The sequence below is a fragment of the Ranitomeya variabilis genome, chromosome 7, assembly GCF_051348905.1.
Source record: "Ranitomeya variabilis isolate aRanVar5 chromosome 7, aRanVar5.hap1, whole genome shotgun sequence".
In the NCBI taxonomy this organism is placed as follows: Eukaryota; Metazoa; Chordata; class Amphibia; order Anura; family Dendrobatidae; genus Ranitomeya; species Ranitomeya variabilis.
Window position 1 is genome coordinate 19,888,036 of NC_135238.1, and position 23,035 is coordinate 19,911,070.

Here is a 23,035-nt window from a genome sequence, read left to right on the forward strand (position 1 = left end):
GCACCCATAGACCTCCATTGTGAGGTCAAACCCGCAGTAAAACCCGCAGATCAAAAATATATCTGCGGGTTTTATTGCGGTTATGGGTGGAGAAACCGCTGCAGCAGGAAGTGCGGGGAAGCGGGCGGAAGTGCGTGGGCGGAAGTGCGTGGGCGGAGTGTGTTCCGAAGTGACGGAGGCATACCGTCGCATGGGGATCGATGTCGGCTGTTTGATAGATTTGGTATGTATGTGTGTGTGTATATGTGTGTGTGTGTGTGTGTGTGTATGTATGTATGTGTGTGAGTGTGTGTGTGTGTCCCCATGCGACGCTAGCGCCACCACTGTGCTAAGTCGCCGTATGGGACTACTACTCCCATCCGGTATTAGGATGGGAGAGTTGTCCCTGTGTCCGGCGACTTAGCACAGTTGTAAAGTTACACAAAACACACACAATACACATACATGACACACAGTACATACAACATATAACACAGAGTATATACTCACCAACAGCACACTGGTAGGCGAAGCCCTCGATCCCCTAGAAAAAAATCCCAAAATAAAAAATCAAATTCATACTCCCTGTCCGCAGAATCCATAAAACGAGTGTCCCACGCCGATCAGCTGCTCTCCGGCGATACACTGCCAGGAGCGAAGCTCCTAGGAGTGTATCGCGCACTGTTCCGGAGTTTAATGGCTCCGGCGTCTCGGTTAACGGCAGTACAGCTGCGTTGAACTTTCCCACGCAGCACTGCCGTTAAGCGAGAGTGCCGGGGTCAATGACCGCCGGTAAACTCGCTCGCGCATGCGCAGTGACACACCGACAGGAACTATGGCTCCTGTCAGTGTGTTGCTGCAGCCGTGGAGAGCAGACATATCTCTGGATGTGTCTGTTCTCCATGGAAGATCTTCGTGGGACCCTCGATGGATTTCTGCGGACAGGGCCAGGGAGTATGAATTTGTTTTTTTATTTTGCGTCTTTTTCAGGTCGAGGGTCTTCAGGACGGATTGAGCGTACAATAAAATATGGTCAAAAAGTGGGTGTCTTTATTTCATTAAAATATTTTTTTTCTAGTGTTTGTGGTTTTTTTTAACTCTTTCATAGGATTAATAATGGATAGGCGTCTTATTGACGCCTCTCCATTATTAACCGGGCTTAATGCCACCTTACAATAGCAAGGTGGCATTAACCCCTCATTACCCCATATCCCACCGCTACAGGGAGTGGGAAGAGAGGGGCTAAGTGCCGGAATTGGCACATCATTTTGATGCGCCTTTTCTGGGGCGGCTGCGGGCTTAAATTTTTTTTTTTTTTGGCAAGAGGGGGGGGGGGGGGGGGGGGTAGGGGGGGGCAAATATCCATGGCCCCTTTCCTAGGCTATGAATATAAGCCCACGGCTGTCTGCGTAGCCTTTCTGGCCTAAAAATATAGGGGGACCCCAACACTTTTTTTTTTGGGGGGGGGCTCTCCCTTTATTTCTGAGCCAGAAAGGCTACGCAGACAGCTGTGGGCTTCATATTCATGGCCTGGGAACAGCCATGGGTATTTTAACCCCTTCCCAGGCCACAAATATTGGCCCGCAGCAGTCTGCCTAGCCTTTCTGGCCTAAAAATATAGGGGGACCCTATGTCATTTTTTTTTTTTTTTTTTGGGGGGGGGTCCCCCTATATTTTTTTTGATCACTTTAATAGCATTAATAATGGATAGGCGTCTTATTGACGCCTCTCCATTATTAACCGGGATTAATGCCACCTTACAATAGCAAAAATACATGCAACTGAAATACGTGGCACTTAAATACGTGATACGTGGCACTTAAATACGTGGCACTGAAATACGTCATACGTGGCACTTAAATACGTGATACGTGGCACTTAAATACGTGATACGTGGCACTTAAATACGTGGCACTGAAATACGTGGCACTGAAATACGTGGCACTGAAATACGTGATACGTGGCACTTAAATACGTGATACGTGGCACTGAAATACGTGGCACTGAAATACGTGGCACTAAAATACGTGGCACTGAATACGTGATACGTGGCACTTAAATACGTGGCACTTAAATACAGTTCAATGGCTCCGGCGTCTCAGTTAACGGCAGTACAGCTGCGTTGAACTTTCCCACGCAGCACTGCCGTTAAGCGAGAGTGCCGGGGTCAATGACCGCCGGTAAACTCGCTCGCGCATGCGCAGTGACACACCGACAGGAACTATGGCTCCTGTCAGTGTGTTGCTGCAGCCGTGGAGAGCAGACATATCTCTGGATGTGTCTGTTCTCCATGGAAGATCTTCGTGGGACCCTCGATGGATTTCTGCGGACAGGGCCAGGGAGTATGAATTTGTTTTTTTATTTTGCGTCTTTTTCAGGTCGAGGGTCTTCAGGACGGATTGAGCGTACAATAAAATATGGTCAAAAAGTGGGTGTCTTTATTTCATTAAAATATTTTTTTTCTAGTGTTTGTGGTTTTTTTTTAACCCTTTCATAGGATTAATAATGGATAGGCGTCTTATTGACGCCTCTCCATTATTAACCGGGCTTAATGCCACCTTACAATAGCAAGGTGGCATTAACCCCTCATTACCCCATATCCCACCGCTACAGGGAGTGGGAAGAGAGGGGCTAAGTGCCGGAATTGGCACATCATTTTGATGCGCCTTTTCTGGGGCGGCTGCGGGCTTATATTTGTAGCCGGGGGGGGGGGGGGGGGGGGCAAATATCCATGGCCCCTTTCCTAGGCTATGAATATAAGCCCACGGCTGTCTGCGTAGCCTTTCTGGCCTAAAAATATAGGGGGACCCCAACACTTTTTTTTGGGGGGGGGCTCTCCCTTTATTTCTGAGCCAGAAAGGCTACGCAGACAGCTGTGGGCTTCATATTCATGGCCTGGGAACAGCCATGGGTATTTTAACCCCTTCCCAGGCCACAAATATTGGCCCGCAGCAGTCTGCCTAGCCTTTCTGGCCTAAAAATATAGGGGGACCCTATGTCATTTTTTTTTTTTTGGGGGGGGGTCCCCCTATATTTTTTTTGATCATTTTAATAGCATTAATAATGGATAGGCGTCTTATTGACGCCTCTCCATTATTAACCGGGATTAATGCCACCTTACAATAGCAAAAATACGTGCAACTGAAATACGTGGCACTTAAATACGTGATACGTGGCACTTAAATACGTGGCACTGAAATACGTGGCACTGAAATACGTCATACATGGCACTTAAATACGTGATACGTGGCACTTAAATACGTGATACGTGGCACTTAAATACGTGGCACTGAAATACGTGGCACTGAAATACGTGGCACTGAAATACGTGATACGTGGCACTTAAATACGTGATACGTGGCACTGAAATACGTGGCACTGAAATACATGGCACTGAAATACGTGGCACTGAATACGTGATACGTGGCACTTAAATACGTGGCACTTAAATACAGTTCAATGGCTCCGGCGTCTCAGTTAACGGCAGTACAGCTGCGTTGAACTTTCCCACGCAGCACTGCCGTTAAGCGAGAGTGCCGGGGTCAATGACCGCCGGTAAACTCGCTCGCGCATGCGCAGTGACACACCGACAGGAACTATGGCTCCTGTCAGTGTGTTGCTGCAGCCGTGGAGAGCAGACATATCTCTGGATGTGTCTGTTCTCCATGGAAGATCTTCGTGGGACCCTCGATGGATTTCTGCGGACAGGGCCAGGGAGTATGAATTTGTTTTTTTATTTTGCGTCTTTTTCAGGTCGAGGGTCTTCAGGACGGATTGAGCGTACAATAAAATATGGTCAAAAAGTGGGTGTCTTTATTTCATTAAAATATTTTTTTTCTAGTGTTTGTGTTTTTTTTTTAACCCTTTCATAGGATTAATAATGGATAGGCGTCTTATTGACGCCTCTCCATTATTAACCGGGCTTAATGCCACCTTACAATAGCAAGGTGGCATTAACCCCTCATTACCCCATATCCCACCGCTACAGGGAGTGGGAAGAGAGGGGCTAAGTGCCGGAATTGGCACATCATTTTGATGCGCCTTTTCTGGGGCGGCTGCGGGCTTATATTTGTAGCCAGGGGGGGGGGGGGGGCAAATATCCATGGCCCCTTTCCTAGGCTATGAATATAAGCCCACGGCTGTCTGCGTAGCCTTTCTGGCCTAAAAATATAGGGGGACCCCAACACTTTTTTTTGGGGGGGGCTCTCCCTTTATTTCTGAGCCAGAAAGGCTACGCAGACAGCTGTGGGCTTCATATTCATGGCCTGGGAACAGCCATGGGTATTTTAACCCCTTCCCAGGCCACAAATATTGGCCCGCAGCAGTCTGCCTAGCCTTTCTGGCCTAAAAATATAGGGGGACCCTATGTCATTTTTTTTTTTTTGGGGGGGGGGGGGTCCCCCTATATATTTTTTGATCATTTTAATAGCATTAATAATGGATAGGCGTCTTATTGACGCCTCTCCATTATTAACCGGGATTAATGCCACCTTACAATAGCAAAAATACGTGCAACTGAAATACGTGGCACTTAAATACGTGATACGTGGCACTTAAATACGTGGCACTGAAATACGTGGCACTGAAATACGTGATACGTGGCACTTAAATACGTGATACGTGGCACTTAAATACGTGATACGTGGCACTTAAATACGTGGCACTGAAATACGTGGCACTGAAATACGTGATACGTGGCACTTAAATACGTGGCACTGAAATACGTGGCACTAAAATACGTGGCACTGAATACGTGATACGTGGCACTTAAATACGTGGCACTGAAATACGTGATACGTGGCACTGAAATACGTGATACATGGCACTGAAATACGTGGCACTGAAATAAGTGGCACTGAAATAAATACGTGGCACTGAAATATGTGGCACTGAAATACGTGGCACTGAAATACGTGGCACTGAAATACGTGATACGTGGCACTTAAATACGTGGCACTTAAATACGTGGCACTGAAATTCGTGATACGTGGCACTTAAATACGTGATACGTGGCACTTAAATACGTGGCACTGAAATACGTGGCAGTGAAATACGTGGCACTGAAATACGTGATACGTGGCACTTAAATACGTTGCACTTAAATACGTGGCACTGAAATACGTGATATGTGGCACTAAGTCTACGTTCACATTTGCGGTCTGCGCCGCAGCGTTGGGCGCCGCAGCGTCGCCGCATGCGTCATGCGCCCCTATATTTAACATGGGGGCGCATGGACATGAGTTGCACTTGCGTTTTGCGACGCATGCGTCACTGCGGCGCACGCGTCCGGGCGCAGAGGACGCAGCAAGTTGCATTTTTGCTGCGTCCAAAATCAACCAAAAAAAGGACGCATGCGTCGCAAAACGCAGCGTTGTGCATGCGTTTTGCTGCGTTTTTGTTTGCGTTGTGCGTTGCGTCGGCGACGCTGCGGCGCACAACGCAAATGTGAACGTAGCCTTAAATACGTGGCACTTAAATAGCTGGATAGAGCTGGATCTGCGGGCTGTGATCTGGCCTACGCTCACCACTCTGCGGAGCGCTGTCATTCAAAACACGTCCACTCATTTTGGTGTTTAGTCCCAAAATGGAGGATGGAAGAAGAAAAGGGTTGGACAAGGAAATGACATCATTTCTTTTTTTTTTTTCCCCACTGCAGTTAAAGCTTTATTTGTGTCAAACACAGACAATCTGCAGAGAAAACTGCATAAAAAACCGCACTAAAAACCGCATCAAAAAACGCACCAAAAACGCACCAAAAACCGCACCTGCGTTTTCTGCCAAGAGCTGCGGTTTTTAGTGCAGAAAAACAGCAGGGAAATCAGGAACGTGTGAACATGGCCTTAATGTTGCTGTCTGCCTCTTGTCAGCCTCCCGGACCAATTTTCTTGTTTTTTAAATTTTTGAGGCATGTCCAGTTTTAGGTCATGACACTGTTGTACCAAATTTAAGCCACTTCTTCATTGATCCATGGTAGATCTAATGCCTTGGACATTTTTTGTACCCTTTTCCTGACTGATAATTTTCCACAATGAGATCCCTTTGCTGTTTTGTCAGCTGTTTACATACCATGGATTTTGCTAGAAAATGCAATTAAGAAAATGTCAGATAAGGTGGAAAGAGTTCTGAAATGACTCTTCTTGGTGAAATTAATTTTACTCAGGATAATAGAATATCAAAAATATTTACTAAAAATCTTAAATGTTGTGGTGTCACTGACGTAGCACCAATGAAAATAATGGTACTTGGCTCTTATGCCAGAGACATGTCCAGAACCTCAAGTGTCTCGCTGTCTGCACAAGAGGCTGGAACAGAAGGATCCTCTGCTGTAAATGCCGCATGCACCATAAAAGTACCGACCCCATAAGTAACATCACTGACATGAGTGCATCTCCAAAGAATACAATTCGCTTTATCTACATTTCTTCTTGATTTAAACACATTTTGCTAATCCTTGTCTGTGTCTTAATTTAATCTCCTGAAATAAATTATGCTAATACTGTTTGCTGAACAAAAAATTCAAGAAAAACAAAGATGGAGAGCGGCAAATCTGGCATAAAGGAAAGATTGCAAACAAGGTGACTCTTAAATAAGAGATGTGTACAGTAATTAGGATGTGAAATGGAACAGAATCATATCTACAGAAGACAGCAATCATGGTATATTCCTGTACATAGGGGGCAGTATTACAGTAGTTATATTCTTGTACATAGGAGCAGTATTATAGTAGTTATATTCTTGTACATAGGAGCAGTATTACAGTAGTTATATTCTTGTACATAGGAGCAGTATTATAGTAGTTATATTCTTGTACATAGGAGCAGTATTATAGTAGTTATATTCTTGTACATAGGAGCAGTAATACAGTAGTTATATTCTTGTACATAGGAGCATTATTATAGTAGTTATATTCTTGTACATTGGGGCAGTATTATAGTAGTTATATTCTGGTACATAGGAGCAGTATTATAGTAGTTATATTCTTGTACATAGGAGCAGTATTATAGTAGTTATATTCTTGTACATAGGGGCAGTATTATAGTAGTTATATTCTTGTACATAGGAGCATTATTACAGTAGTTATATTCTTGTACATAGGAGCAGTATTATAGTAGTTATATTCTGGTACATAGGAGCAGTATTATAGTAGTTATATTCTTGTACATAGGAGCAGTATTATAGTAGTTATATTCTTGTACATAGGGGCAGTATTATAGTAGTTATATTCTTGTACATAGGAGCATTATTACAGTAGTTATATTCTTGTACATTGGGGCAGTATTATAGTAGTTATATTCTTGTACATAAGAGCAGTATTATAGTAGTTATATTCTGGTACATAGGAGCAGTATTATAGTAGTTATATTCTTGTACATAGGGGCAGTATTATAGTAGTTATATTCTTGTACATAGCGGCAGTATTATAGTAGTCATATTCTTGTACATAGGAGCAGTATTATAGTAGTTATATTATTGTACATAGGGGCAGTATTATAGTAGTTATATTCTTGTACATAGGAGCAGTATTATAGTAGTTATATTCTTGTATATAGGGGCAGTATTATAGTAGTTATACTCTTGTACATAGGAGCAGTATTATAGTAGTTATATTCTTGTACATAGGAGCAGTATTATAGTAGTTATATTCTTGTACATAGGAGCAGTATTATAGTAGTTATATTCTTGTACATAGGGGCAGTATTATAGTAGTTATATTCTTGTACATAGCGGCAGTATTATAGTAGTCATATTCTTGTACATAGGAGCAGTATTATAGTAGTTATATTATTGTACATAGGGGCAGTATTATAGTAGTTATATTCTTGTACATAGCGGCAGTATTATAGTAGTTATATTCTTGTACATTGGAGCAGTATTATAGTAGTTATATTCTTGTACATAGGGGCAGTATTATAGTAGTTATATTATTGTACATAGGAGCAGTATTATAGTAGTTATATTCTTCTACATAGCGGCAGTATTATAGTAGTTATATTCTTGTACATAGGAGCAGTATTATAGTAGTGATATTCTTGTACATAGGAGCAGCATTATAGTAGTTATATTCTTGTACATAGGAGCAGTATTATAGTAGTTATATTCTTGTACATAGGGGCAGTATTATAGTAGTTATAGTTTCTCCACTAGCAATTGACAACGTCTTTTGGGGACAAACACTAAAAGGGGAGGTTTGTTGTAGAAATATAGAAAACCCCTTTAAGTCAGTATTTTCCTGTGTTCTGAGCGTGTCTTTAGACTTGATCCCTGTGAATATAATGAAGTCACTGAGAGAAGATTCAACGACCGAGTCTGAGTAACTTTCACCGCGTCCCATTAGATGCCTTTGATGTGAGAATGCTTCTCTTACAGGAGGATTGTGCATTTCCCCACAGCCCGCAGTGAAGTGCGCGCCTAATTGCAATCACGCAACGCCTGGAGAAGAAAACCATTAATAATTCATTGGTGAAATCACAGACTCGGCTTTTTGAACATGACTTCCCTTTGCTGTCGGTGTATTTTGCATGGAGGGGTTTGAGGGATATGGAACTGTATGGCGGATTTCAGCGTTTCGGGGTTTTTTTTTGGGCAGAGGGGACACTGATCAAATTTGGCTAATCAATCACAAGTGTTTGCTGAGATAAAGACACGAGGAATTGCTCGCTGATTGGGTTTGATGGCGCTGGCACTGATAATCCCGGATCAGGTGGCATCAAAGCAGCCAGTACATGAGTCCATAATCAGTGCCAAGCAGAAGACCGGCAAAGACGCCCCGTACTGTTCATACATAAAGGCGGATACCAGTCAGCATATCTTTGTGTGACTGGACGAGATACAACCCTTGTGATTCCGGCGATCATCAGTAGACTGATCTGCAGAGCTTCAGCAGTGTCATTGCTTATCATAGCGCCAACTATGTAACTGAATGTGGGTGGATGGCCGCCTACTTTTCACAAAACTCCCCTTTTTGAGGGATTAGAATTGGAAAAACAAATCTATCCACCATTAGCCATCACTAGGGGGAGCTCACTGTATTTGGGACTATGTAATATTACAGTAAAAGTGTGCTGAGCTCCCTCTAGTGGTGGATAAAGGCAGCCACAGTTTTATCATTTAGGTCCTGTTCACACCGCATTTTAAGCCTTCCGTAAGAGGTATATACATTGAGAAGGCTCTTGATGTTTACCCATGCCTCCTCAAGTGTGATGCCCGTCACAGGCAGCATGACACAAACATGAAGCCCCAGTCCCCCCCAACATACAGAATGATACCTCTAACTCATGCATATTATTAGTCACCCAAAGTGCTCCCTCACACTAGGCAAGCAGGATACCCCCACAGTGCTTTCTCAGCACTGTATAATGCATCCACAGTGCCCCCCCCCCCATACACAGAGTATGATACCCCCACAATGATTCCTCCCTTACAGTATGGCACCCACACAGTGTAATACACCCGCAGTGCCCCCATACACAGAGTATGATACCCCCACATTGATTCCTCCCTTACAGTATGGCACCCACACAGTGTAATACACCCACAGTGCCCCCCATACACAGAGTATGATGCCCCCACATTGATTCTCCCTTATAGTATGGCACCCACACAGTGTAATACACCCACGGTGACCTCCATACACAGAGTATGATGCCCCCACATTGATTCCCCATTACAGTATGGCGCCCACACAGTGTAATACACCCACAGTGCCCCCCATACACAAGAGTATGATGCCTCCACATCGATTCACTCTTACAGTATGGCGCCCACACAGTGTAATACACCCACAGTGCCCCCCATACACAGAGTATGATGCCCCCACATCGATTCACTCTTACAGTATGGCACCCACACAAACTAATACAACCACAGTGCCCCCCATACACAGAGTATGATGCCTCCACATCGATTCACTCTTACAGTATGGCGCCCACACAGTGTAATACACCCACAGTGCCCCCCATACACAGAGTATGATGCCTCCACATCAATTCACTCTTACAGTATGGCGCCCACACAGTGTAATACACCCACAGTGCCCCCCATACACAGAGTATGATGCCCCACATTGATTCTCCCTTACAGTATGGCGCCCAGAGTGCCCCCTACGTACCTCATATGTTGCCCCTGTATTACATTCCCCCTATAGTAGGATTACACTGCAGATCCCCTGAGACTTCAGATACAGTTGAAGTCAGGACAGCCCCCACTAGCCGGGGCAGCGGGGCAGCTCCCCAAATCCAGAAATGTCCCATTGGATCTGGAGGACAGAAGACTGCCTCACCATACAGGTCCCTCCAGCACTTCGCAGCAATGCCCTGAGATACGACAGCTTAGGGTGCTATGGTAAAGGTGCCCAGGGGTCCTCCAGGCCCAGCAGGAGGGGGCATGGGGCAATAATAGCCCCTATGGTGCTGTTTAGTTTGGATTAGGTCTGACCACGATGGAACCTGATTTTCTGAAACCAAAGTCCAACTTTTTGGGTGACAAATATTTCCATCTTCCTGTTAGAGCTGGAGCGGGACACATGAGCGCTGCTGATCAGCTGATACGTGGTATGCGGTCAGATGGGTCCCGTGTTCCTAGGGTAATCGGACCGTCTCTTCTGTTATTTCCCGGCCTGCTGATTTATACACAGGGAAATGTAAAGTGAAAAGCATAAAACAAGATGATCTGATGCCAAATAATCCAGCTCCACAAAGAGTGGAGAGATTCGGATGAAAAGACTGGGCCACAGAGTGTATTGTCCAAGAGATGGCACAATTATCAAAGCGGAGAATTACAAGGAGCCGGGGAATCACTCACTGACTGGTGGTGACATAACGGACACCGGACTATTGTACAGGACGCCAGCGCCCCCTAAAGACCAAGGAGGCCCATGAAGGCAGAAGTTGTGGGACTAAAAAGAAAAAGCGACGCATTTCAACCATTTCATTTTACCACTCACTTTTATGGAAAATGGGAAAAGTGGGATGAAATGGTGAAAATAATTCTGTCATTGCTTTTTAAAAAAAAATTTTTATTTGGGGGGTGAGGTGTTTTTTTTTGCAGTTGTAGAATAAAAAATGACCTGGAAACGTGACTCTTCAAATCAGGACAATTGCATCAAAAAACTATACGCTTGTTATTTTTTTGTTCATTTAAGTGGTAAAAGAAGCTGAAATTTATAACAAAAAAAAGTGTTTTTAGTGTCGCCATTTTCTGAGTCCATTTTCCCATTGATGGAGCTGGGGACGGCCTGTTTTGTGCGTGGTGAGATGACACGTCATGGATACCTGTATTAGGGTACATACGTTTAGATGTTTTTTCTTTGCACTTTTAGAGCTGTGTGGCAAGTAAAATTAAAACCGCAATTCTGGTGTTTTGATTTTTGTGTTTTACGGTGTTTAGTCCACAGGCTAATATTATATTTCGGTAGATTGGAGTTTTTCATACGCAGCAATACATGTTGGGGGACTGATAAAGGAGGACAATGCAGGGCTAATAAGGGAGGCCAATGCAGGACTAATAAGGGAGGACAAAGCAGGTGTAAGAAGAGAGGACAATGCAGGTGTAATAAATAAGGAAAGACAATGTGGGACTAATAAGGGAGGATAATGTGGGTGTAATAAGGGAGGACAATGCAGGGCTAAAAAGGGAGGACAAAGCAGGTGTAAGAAGAGAGGACAATGCAGGTGTAATAAATAAGGAAAGACAATGAGTGACTAATAAGGGAGGATAATGCAGATGTGGTAAGGGAGGACAATGTGGGACTAATAAGGGAGGATAATGCAGATGTGGTAAGGGAGGACAATGTGGGACTAATAAGGGAGGATAATGCAGGACTAATAAGGGAGGACGATGAGAGACTAATAAGGGAGGACAATGCTGGTATAATAAGGGAGAGCAATGAGGGTGTAATGAGGAAGGACAATGCAGGTGTAATAAAGGAGGACAATAAGGGACTAATAAGGGAGGGCAATACGGGTGTAATAAAGGAGAAAAATGTGGGTATAATAAGGGAGGAGAATGCAGGCGTAATAAAGAAGGATAATGTGAGTGTGGTAAAGGAGGACAATTTGTAACAAAAAAGGACAATGGGTGTAATAACAGAGGACAATGTGGGACTAAAACAGGAGGACAATGCGGGTGTAATAAAGGAGAACAGTGTGGGTATAATAAGGGAGGACAATGTGGAACTAATAAGGGAGGACAATGAGGGTATAATAACGAAAGACAATGTGGGTGTAACAAGGGAGGACAATCAGAGTTTATTGGTGATTTCCTGATTTTGGTAGAATGTCCTGTAATTCTGATCATGGACTGTAAGGGTACCGTCACATTAAGCGACGCTGCAGCGATAGCGACAGCAATGCCGATCGCTGCAGCGTCGCTGTGTGGTCGCTGGAGAGCTGTCACACAGACCGCTCTCCAGCGACCAGCGATGCCGAGGTCCCCGGATAACCAGGGTAAACATCGGGTTGCTAAGCGCAGGGCCGCGCTTAGTAACCCGATGTTTACCCTGGTTACCAGCGTAAAAGTTAAAAAAACAAACAGTACATGCTCACCTGCGCGTCCCCCAGCCTCTGCATCCTGACGCTGACTGAGCTCCGGCCCTAACAGCACAGCGGTGACGTCACCGCTGTGCTTTCACTTTCAGTTTAGGGCCGGCGCTTTAGTGTCAGGAAGCAGACGCGGGGGGACGTGCAGGTGAGCATGTACTGTTTGTTTTTTTAACTTTTACGCTGGTAACCAGGGTAAACATCGGGTTACTAAGCGCGGCCCTGCGCTTAGTAACCCGATGTTTACCCTGGTTACCAGTGTAAAATATCGCTGGTATCGTCGCTTTTGCTGTCAAACACGGCGATACACGGCGACCTAGCGACCAAATAATGTGCAGACCTTCTAGCAGCGACCAGCAATTTCACAGCGGGATCCAGATCGCTGCTGCGTGTCAAATACAGCGATATCGCCATCCAGGTCGCTGCAACGTCACGGATTGCTGGCGATATCGCCTAGTGTGACGGTACCTTAAGTAGCAAGACTTTATATTTCCCTTCTTCTGCCTTGTGCTCGATTGTCTAATTTCCATCTCGTAGATTATGGTGGATGATATAGGAATATTTACAGTAAACCTGACAATAAGATGCATTCTGCCATTACAGCAGATATCGATATTGGATGTGATTTATCTGCACATGATGCAGAACTAATAATGGGGGAGATAGAGGCACAGGCTGGGGGGTCCGCACCACTGTCAGTCCCCCCTCATTTATCCTGGATATAATAATCTGTAACGACACAATCTACATGAAATATTCTAAATAATATAGAATGATTAATGGGGGCAGCGTTAGAGGGATCAATATCAGCTAATGGGGTGAGGGGATATATCAGTTGTCATATTCCATGTAAATATACATCCAGTCATTATTGACGGTCAAAATGAAAGTTGATCATAGTGCTGGCATTTTGAATCCATGAACAAGGAGCCACAGGATGAACACTATTTAAAGGATTTGTCCTCAGTGTTTCAAACTTGAACTACAATCCTTGGGGAAAAAATGAATGGGTGTGGAACAAGGTGTATATATACTACTGTGTGTGTGTATATATATATATATATATATATATATATATATATAATGCCTTAAAAAATTATTCATACTCTGTGAACTTTTTCACAATACACCCACAAACGTAAATGTAGTGTTTTGGTATTTGTGAGGTATTTAAGAAATGATACAGGGTTTTATAATTATTTTATTAATATAATCTAAAAATTATGACGTGAGTTTGTATTCAGCCCCCTAAGTCAGTACTTTGTAGGACCACCTTCGGCTGCCATTACATCACATCTAGAGGTGACATTTTTGCCCCTTCTTCTTTCCACACTCGCTCTCGCTCAGTGAGATTGGATGGAGACATCAGTGATCAGCAATTTTCACATCTTCCCTCAGATTCTGTGGGATTTAGGTCTGGATTGGGACTGGTCCATTCACAAACAGGAATATGCTCTGATCTAAACCATCAATTGTGGCTCTGGCAGGATGTTTAGGGTCGTTGTCCTGCATGAAGGTTAACCTACGCCTGTATTTAGCTCCATCCGTCCACCCATCACCTCTGACCAGCTTCCCTGCCCCTGCTGAAGAAAAGCCTCCCCACAGCAGGATGCTGCCACCACGTGTGACAGTGGGGATGGTGTTTTCAGTGTGATGTGTTTCCCCCACACATGGCGTTTTGCATTCAGCCCATACTGTTCTCCTTTGGTCTCATCTGACCAGGGCCCCCTCTTCTACACGTAGGGGGCACAGTGATTGTTGTCAGTTCGCTCTCATAAATAGAAGAACTTTTACAGTTTGCTGCTTAGAATTTTCAGCCTTTCTTAAGATATTAAGACTTTTGTTTACAGCTTGTTGCCTTGGAGACCAACCACCGCTACTGTGTAGCTTGTAAGCACTGTGCTGAAGCCACCCGGGGTCGGGTCAGAGGTGACGGCGCTGTAAAAAATATTTATAACCCCCCCCATTCCTCTCTTTCTACCACATTGGGCCTCTTCTATATATATAATTGTCTAAGGGGTACTTCCGTCTTTCTGTCCGCAACTTACGTAACGGAAATCCCGCGTCGCTGATTGGTCTCGCCAGCTGCCTGTCATGGCTGCCGCGACCAATCAGCAATGGGCACAGTCTGATTAGTCCCTCCCCACTCCCCTGCAGTCAGTGCCCGGCGCCCCCATACTCCCCTCCAGTCACCGCTAACACAGGGTTAATGCCAGCGGTAACGGACCGCGTTATACCGCGGGTAACGCACTCCGTTATCGCTGCTATTAACCCTGTGTCCCCAAGATCTAATGTTAAAAATAAAAAAACAAAAAACCTGCTATTCTCACCGTCTGTAGTCCGCCGAGCCGCACGCGGCTGCCGCCATCTTCCGTTCCCAGAGATGCATTGCGAAATTACCCAGAAGACTTAGCGGTCTCGCGAGACCGCTAAGTCATGGGGATAATTTCGCAATGCATCCTGGGAACGGAAGATGGCGGCAGCCGCGCGCGCATCGCGAGAGCTTCGCTGGATCCCAGCGGGTGAGTATATAACTATTTTTTATTTTAATTATTTTTTTAAACAGGGATATGGTTCCCACACTGCTGTATACTACGTGGGCTGTGTTATATACTGCGTGGTTGCTATATACTACGTGGCCAGTGTTAGATACTATGTGGGCTGTGTTTTGTACTGCGTGGGCTGTGCTATATATTACGTGACCAGTGTTATATACTACGTAACCTGTGTTATATACTGCGTGGCTGCTATATACTGCGTGGGCTGCGTTATAAAGTGCGTGGCTGTGCTATATATACAGGTCCTTCTCAAAAAATTAGTATATAGTGTAAAATTTCATTATTTACCATAATGTAATGATTACAATTAAACTTTCATATATTATAGATTCATTATCCACCAACTGAAATTTGTCAGGTCTTTTATTGTTTTAATACTGATGATTTTGGCATACAACTCCTGATAACCCAAAAAACCTGTCTCAATAAATTAGCATATTTCACCCGTCCAATCAAATAAAAGTGTTTTTTAATAACAAACAAAAAAACCATCAAATAATAATGTTCAGTTATGCACTCAATACTTGGTCGGGAATCCTTTGGCAGAAATGACTGCTTCAATGCGGCGTGGCATGGAGGCAATCAGCCTGTGACACTGCTGAGATGTTATGGAGGCCCAGGATGCTTCAATAGCGGCCTTAAGCTCATCCAGAGTGTTGGGTCTTGCGTCTCTCAACTTTCTCTTCACCATATCCCACAGATTCTCTATGGGGTTCAGGTCAGGAGAGTTGGCAGGCCAATTGAGCACAGTAATACCATGGTCAGTAAACCATTTACCAGTGGTTTTGGCACTGTGAGCAGGTGCCAGGTCGTGCTGAAAAATGAAATCTTCATCTCCATAAAGCATTTCAGCCGATGGAAGCATGAAGTGCTCCAAAATCTCCTGATAGCTAGCTGCATTGACCCTGCCCTTGATGAAACACAGTGGACCAACACCAGCAGCTGACATGGCACCCCACAACACCATCACTGACTGTGGGTACTTGACACTGGACTTCAGGCATTTTGGCATTTCCTTCTCCCCAGTCTTCCTCCAGACTCTGGCACCTTGATTTCCGAATGACATGCAAAATTTGCTTTCATCAGAAAAAAGTACTTGGGACCACTTAGCAACAGTCCAGTGCTGCTTCTCTGTAGCCCAGGTCAGGCGCTTCTGCCGCTGTTTATGGTTCAAAAGTGGCTTTACCTGGGGAATGCGGCACCTGTAGCCCATTTCCTGCACACGCCTGTGCACGGTGGCTCTGGATGTTTCCACACCAGACTCAGTCCACTGCTTCCTCAGGTTCCCCAAGGTCTGGAATCGGTCCTTCTCCACAATCTTCCTCAGGGTCCGGTCACCTCTTCTCGTTGTACAGCGTTTTCTGCCACATTGTTTCCTTCCAACAGACTTACCATTGAGGTGCCTTGATACAGCACTCTGGGAACAGCCTATTTGTTGAGAAATTTCTTTCTGGGTCTTACCCTCCTCTTGCTTGAGGGTGTCAATGATGGCCTTCTTGACATCTGTCAGGTCGCTAGTCTTACCCATGATGGGGGTTTTGAGTAATGAACCAGGCAGGGAGTTTTTAAAAGCCTCAGGTATCTTTTGCATGTGTTTAGAGTTAATTAGTTGATTCAGAAGATTAGGGTAATAGGTCGTTTAGAGAACCTTTTCTTGATATGCTAATTTATTGAGACAGGTTTTTTGGGTTATCAGGAGTTGTATGCCAAAATCATCAGTATTAAAACAATAAAAGACCTGACAAATTTCAGTTGGTGGATAATGAATCTATAATATATGAAAGTTTAATTGTAATCATTACATTATGGTAAATAATGAAATTTTACACTATATGCTAATTTTTTGAGAAGGACCTGTATATACTATGTGCCCTGTGTTATATACTGCATGGCCTGTGCTATATACTACGTCGCCTGTGTGCCTGTGTTATATACTGCGTGGCTGCTATATACTGCGTGGGCTGTGTTATATAGTACGTGGGCTGTGTTATATACTGTTTGGGCTGTGTTATATACTGCGTGGCCACTGTTATATATTGTGTGGCCTGTATTAACGCATCGGCTATTCTACAATATGTATGTAGGTATGTATATAGCAGCCACATAGTATATAGCACAGGCCTCGTAGTATTTGTCTGCTATATACTACATGGCTCCAATATACTACGTGGCCTGTGCTATATACTATGTGGCTGCTATATATATATATATATATATATATATATATATATATATATATATATACATACATATATATTCTAGAATACCCGATGCGTTAGACTCGGGCCACCATCTAGTATCTAATAAAATCCCAGAATGACAAACACTGGGAAAATAAAACACCAGAATTGCAGTTTTTTGGTCACCGGTCTCCAAAAAGATGGAATAAAAAGAGAACAAAAACTCAGACGAACCCCGAAATGGTACAAAAACCCCCACCGATGGCTCCTGCTGCAAAAATCGCACATATATAAGCATCTTTCATTGTACAACTGGTGGTACTACAACCCCCAGCATGCTCTGCCTCCAGTGAGTTGCCCTAATATGTAATTTGAGACCTATCTATGGGTTTTGTTGTTGCATAGCAACAGAGGACACAGGAAGTGAGCTGCCTCAGCTTGGAATGCTGGGTAATAATGAGAAGGCAATTTTCTGTTAAATATTCATGAGCTCAGCCCTGCCCCTTCTCGTTATTAAATATTCATAAGGACAGTCTGTGATTGGCTGCTTGTCACTAGGAAACTTAGCAACAGGATGCAGAAGTTATTGATAGTGTCACCAGGGGTGAACCCGACCTAGCCTCTCTGCTGCCGGAGGCAAACTGCAAAGGGTGCAGGGAAAAGGGTTTATAGGGTAAGGGGTCATGAGTAAGACTGCTCAGTGCAGCCGAAACGCCTCGACTGGGTCATGTTGACCATGTACATTTTTCTTTTGTATGCACTATAATTTCTTTGGAAAGAGAAAAAGAAAAGGAAAATCCAGTCCTTTTGAGCCGGGCTCCAATTATTTCTATTATCCAGTATATTTTGTATACATATATGTGTAAAAGGGTTGCATGCACATTATATGCATACAAATATATATATATATATATATATATATATATATATATATACATACACATATATATACATACCTATATATATATATATATATATATATATACACACACATTCAGGGTGGGCCATTTATATGGATACACCTAAATAAAATGGGAATGGTTGGTGATATCAACTTCCTGTTTGTGGCGCGTTAGTATATGGCAGAGAGAAAACTGTGTGCGATATACAGCATATGTAGTGTATATATAGATATATATATATAGATATATATATATATATAGATATATATATATATATATATATATATATATATATATATATATATATATATATATATATATTACATTGCTAGCTGAAGAGCCCGGGCATAGTACCTAACTCTGGTTAGTTAGTTATAACAAATGATAATGATTATTTTGCACATAAAAACATTTCACATCATATATTCAACCCTACAGATCTGCAACAGAAATTAACTAAATGATTACCCAACTATTGATAGTATTTTATTTTCAACTCATTCAAGAGCCTTTTGATAAACAACATTTTTGGTTTTTCCTTTCGGTGCAAAGATGAACACTGCGTATTAAAGGGAATCTGTCACCCCATTTTAGGCCTATAAGCTAAGGCCACTGGCATCAGGGGCTTATCTACAGCATTCTGTAATGCATTCTGTAATGCTGTAGATAAGCCCCCGATGTAATCTGAAAGATGAGAAAAACAGGTTAATTATACTCACCCAGGGGCGGTCCCGCTGCGGTCCGATGGGCGTCGCGGTCCGGCGCCTCCCATCTTCATACTAAGACGTCCTCTTCTTTGCTTCCTGCCGTGGCTCCTGCGCAGGCGTACTTTATCTGCGCTGTTGAGGGCAGCATAAAGTACTACACTGCGCAGGCGCCGGGCCTCTCTGACCTTTCCCAGCACTCCTCTCATTTTCCCCTCACACCTGTTATTTTCCCCACACCTCTCATTTTCCCCTCACTCCTCTCATTTCCCCCCTCTCCTTTCATTTTCCCCTCACTCCTCTCATTTTCCCCACACCTCTCATTTTCCCCCCTCACTGCTCTCCTTTTCCCCTCCCACCTCTCATTTTCCCCTCACTCCTCTCATTTTCCCCTTTACTCTCAATTTTCCCCACACCTCACATTTTCCCCCCTCACTGCTCTCATTTCCCCCTCACACCTCTCATTTTCCCCTCACTCCTCTCATTTTCCCCCTCACTGCTCTTATTTTCCCCTCACTGCTCTCTTTTCCCCTCACTCTCATTTTCCCCCTCACTGCTCTCATTTTCCCCTCACTCCTCTCATTTTCCCTCACTCCTCTCATTTCCCCTCACTGCTTTCATTTTCCCCTCACTCCTCTCATTTCCCCCCTCTCCTTTCATTTTCCCCCTCACTCCTCTCATTTTCCCCTTTACTCTCAATTTTCCCCACACCTCTCATTTTCCCCCCTCACTGCTCTCATTTTCCCCTCCCACCTCTCATTTTCTCCTCACTCCTCTCATTTTCCCCTTTACTCTCAATTTTCCCCACACCTCTCATTTCCCCCTCACACCTCTCATTTTCCCCTCACTCCTCTCATTTTCCCCCTCACTGCTCTTATTTTCCCCTCACTGCTCTTTTCCCCTCACTCCTCTCATTTTCCCCCTCACTGCTCTCATTTTCCCCTCACTCCTCTCATTTTCCCTCACTCCTCTCATTTCCCCTCACTGCTTTCATTTTCCCCTCACTCCTCTTATTTTCCCCCTCACTCTTCATTTTCCCCCTCACTGCTCTGTTTCCCCTCACTCCTCATTTTCACCCCTCACACCTCTCATTTTCCCCCCACTCCTCTCATTTTCCCCATCACTCTTCTCATTTTCTCCCTTACTGCTCTCATTTCCCCCTCACTCCTCTCATTTTCCCCCTCACTCCTCTCATTTCCCCCCCTCACTGCTCTCATTTTCCCCTCCCACCTCTCATTTTCCCCTCACTCCTCTCATTTTCCCCCTCACCCCTCTCATTTCCCTCCTCACTGCTCTCATTTCCCCCTCACACCTCATTTTCCCCTCACTCCTCTCATTTTCCCCTCACTCCTCTCATTTTCCCCCTCACTCTTCTCATTTTCCCCCTCACTGCTCTCATTTTCCCCTCACTCCTCTCATTTTCCCCCTCTGCTCATTTTCCCCTCACTCCTCTTTCATTTTCCCTCTCACTCCTCTCATTTCCCCCCTCACTGCTTTCATTTTCCCCTCACTCCTCTCATTTTCCCCCTCACTCTTCTCATTTTCCCCTCCCACCTCTCATTTTCCCCTCACTCCTCTCATTTCCCCCCTCACTGCTCTCATTTCCCTCACTGCTCTCATTTTCCCCTCACTGCTCTCATTTTCCCCTCCTCTCATTTCCCCTCACTCATTTCCCCCCTCACTGCTTTAATTTTCCCCTCACTCCTCTCATTTTCCCCCACTCTTCTCATTTTCCCCTCACTGCTCATTTTCCCCTCACTCCTCTAATTTTCCCTCACTCCTCTCATTTCCCCCCTCACTGCTCTCATTTTCCCCACTCCTCTCATTTTCCCTCACTCCTCTCATTTTCCCCCACTGCTCTCATTTTCCCCTCCTCTCATTTCCCCTCACTGCTCTCATTTTCCCCTCACTCCTCTAATTTTCCCTCACTCCTCTCATTCCCCCCTCACTGCTCTCATTTTCCCCTCACTCCTCTCATTTTCCCTCTCACTCCTCTCATTTCCCCCCTCACTCCTCTCATTTTCCCCTCCTCTCATTTTCCCCCTCACTCCTCTCATTTCCCCCTCACTCCTCTCACTTTCCCCCTCACTCCTCTCATTTTCCCCTCACTCCTCTCATTTTCCCCTCACTCCTCTCATTTTCCCCTCACTCCTCTCATTTTCCCCCTCACTCCTCTCACTTTCCCCCTCACTCCTCTCATTTTCCCCCCTCACTGCTCTCATTTTCCCCTCCCACCTCTCATTTTCCCCCTCACTCCTCTCATTTTCCCCCTCACTCCTCTCATTTTCCCCCTCACTCCTCTCATTTTCCCCCTCACTCCTCTCATTTCCCCCCCTCACTGCTCTCATTTTCCCCTCCCACCTCTCATTTTCTTCCCCTCACTCCTCTCATTTTCCCCCTCACCCCTCTCATTTCCCTCCTCACTGCTCTCATTTTCCCCTCCCACCTCTCATTTTCCCCTCACTCCTCTCATTTTCCCCCTCACCCCTCTCATTTCCCTCCTCACTGCTCTCATTTCCCCCTCACACCTCTCATTTTCCCCTCACTCCTCTCATTTTCCCCTCACTCCTCTCATTTTCCCCCTCACTCTTCTCATTTTCCCCCTCACTGCTCTCATTTTCCCCTCACTCCTCTCATTTTCCCCCTCTGCTCATTTTCCCCTCACTCCTCTTTCATTTTCCCTCTCACTCCTCTCATTTCCCCCCTCACTGCTTTCATTTTCCCCTCACTCCTCTCATTTTCCCCCTCACTCTTCTCATTTTCCCCTCCCACCTCTCATTTTCCCCTCACTCCTCTCATTTCCCCCCTCACTGCTCTCATTTCCCTCACTGCTCTCATTTTCCCCTCACTGCTCTCATTTTCCCCTCCTCTCATTTCCCCTCACTCATTTCCCCCCTCACTGCTTTAATTTTCCCCTCACTCCTCTCATTTTCCCCCACTCTTCTCATTTTCCCCTCACTGCTCATTTTCCCCTCACTCCTCTAATTTTCCCTCACTCCTCTCATTTCCCCCCTCACTGCTCTCATTTTCCCCACTCCTCTCATTTTCCCTCACTCCTCTCATTTTCCCCCACTGCTCTCATTTTCCCCTCCTCTCATTTCCCCTCACTGCTCTCATTTTCCCCTCACTCCTCTAATTTTCCCTCACTCCTCTCATTCCCCCCTCACTGCTCTCATTTTCCCCTCACTCCTCTCATTTTCCCCTCACTCCTCTCATTCTCCCCCTCACTCCTCTCACTTTCCCCCTCACTCCTCTCATTTTCCCCACTCCTCTCATTTTCCCCTCACTGGTTGGAATTCACCTGACACTGGACTGGAATGGCTGTCAGACATGTAGAGAAGCTGATTTTTATAAAACTGTGCAGTGGGCTCTTAATTTTTGACAGAGCTGTAGATGATGTTTCAGGTCTCAGAAAGTGACGACTTTTTTTTAACCACAAAAAAAAATTAAATTTGTTATCGCCATAATTGTACCAGAGAATCCTGTCACCAGGTCATTTTTAGCACAGAATTAATGTCATAAATAGGAAAAAAAAAAATAAATTTTAAATCATTTCACTGCACTGAGAATTATTTTTCCATTTTTTTCAGCTTTTATGGTAAAGTGAACAAAAATTAAAAATGGCTGCATTGGGAAGGGGTTAATGGGAGCGCTCCAGCATTTGGGGCTGTTGGAAGCATTTATGGGGGGCTTTTACCACAAGATGTCACTCAGCCGCCCACCAGACAGGGAAACACCTCACAGCACAGGTGATATTAGTTGTGTTTTCACATTTCAAGGCAGATTACGCGAATAAAGACCAATAACGGTGACATTTACCTCAGAAACCATTAATATCAGCACCATTCGCCACAAGGAGAGAATCACCTGTGTCATCATTCCCCTCAGGAGCATTTCCCACCTAGAACTGTACAGCATCTGAGGAGAATCGGCAGTTTTCACAATGATTGCTGGGAGTCGTAGTTTAATGATCACTTCTGCGCATTAGATAACAGCAGACGTGAACTACAATACCCAGAAACCCATGCGCCACAAATGGATTCTGGGAACTGTTGTCCAGAGAATTCAGTAACAAACGCTAGACAGGGACAATTACACTACAAATCCCAGAAATCATTGCGGGATCAGTTCTAGGCGCGAAATAGAGGTTGTTGATGAGGAGGAGAGCTCTCTTAC

The 23,035-nt window shown here is 44.5% G+C and overlaps 1 long non-coding RNA gene across 1 annotated transcript in view; it reads right to left on the reverse strand.

Annotated features, from left to right (window-relative positions):
• The window catches only part of LOC143784544 (uncharacterized), a 124,953-nt gene extending 102,195 nt beyond the window's left edge, over window positions 1–22,758 (reverse strand). The window contains exon 1 of the long non-coding RNA XR_013217811.1: window positions 22,679–22,758. This is a non-coding gene — a long non-coding RNA (uncharacterized LOC143784544). The remainder of the gene's footprint in view (window positions 1–22,678) is intronic.
• Between the last annotated feature and the right edge of the window lie 277 nt (window positions 22,759–23,035).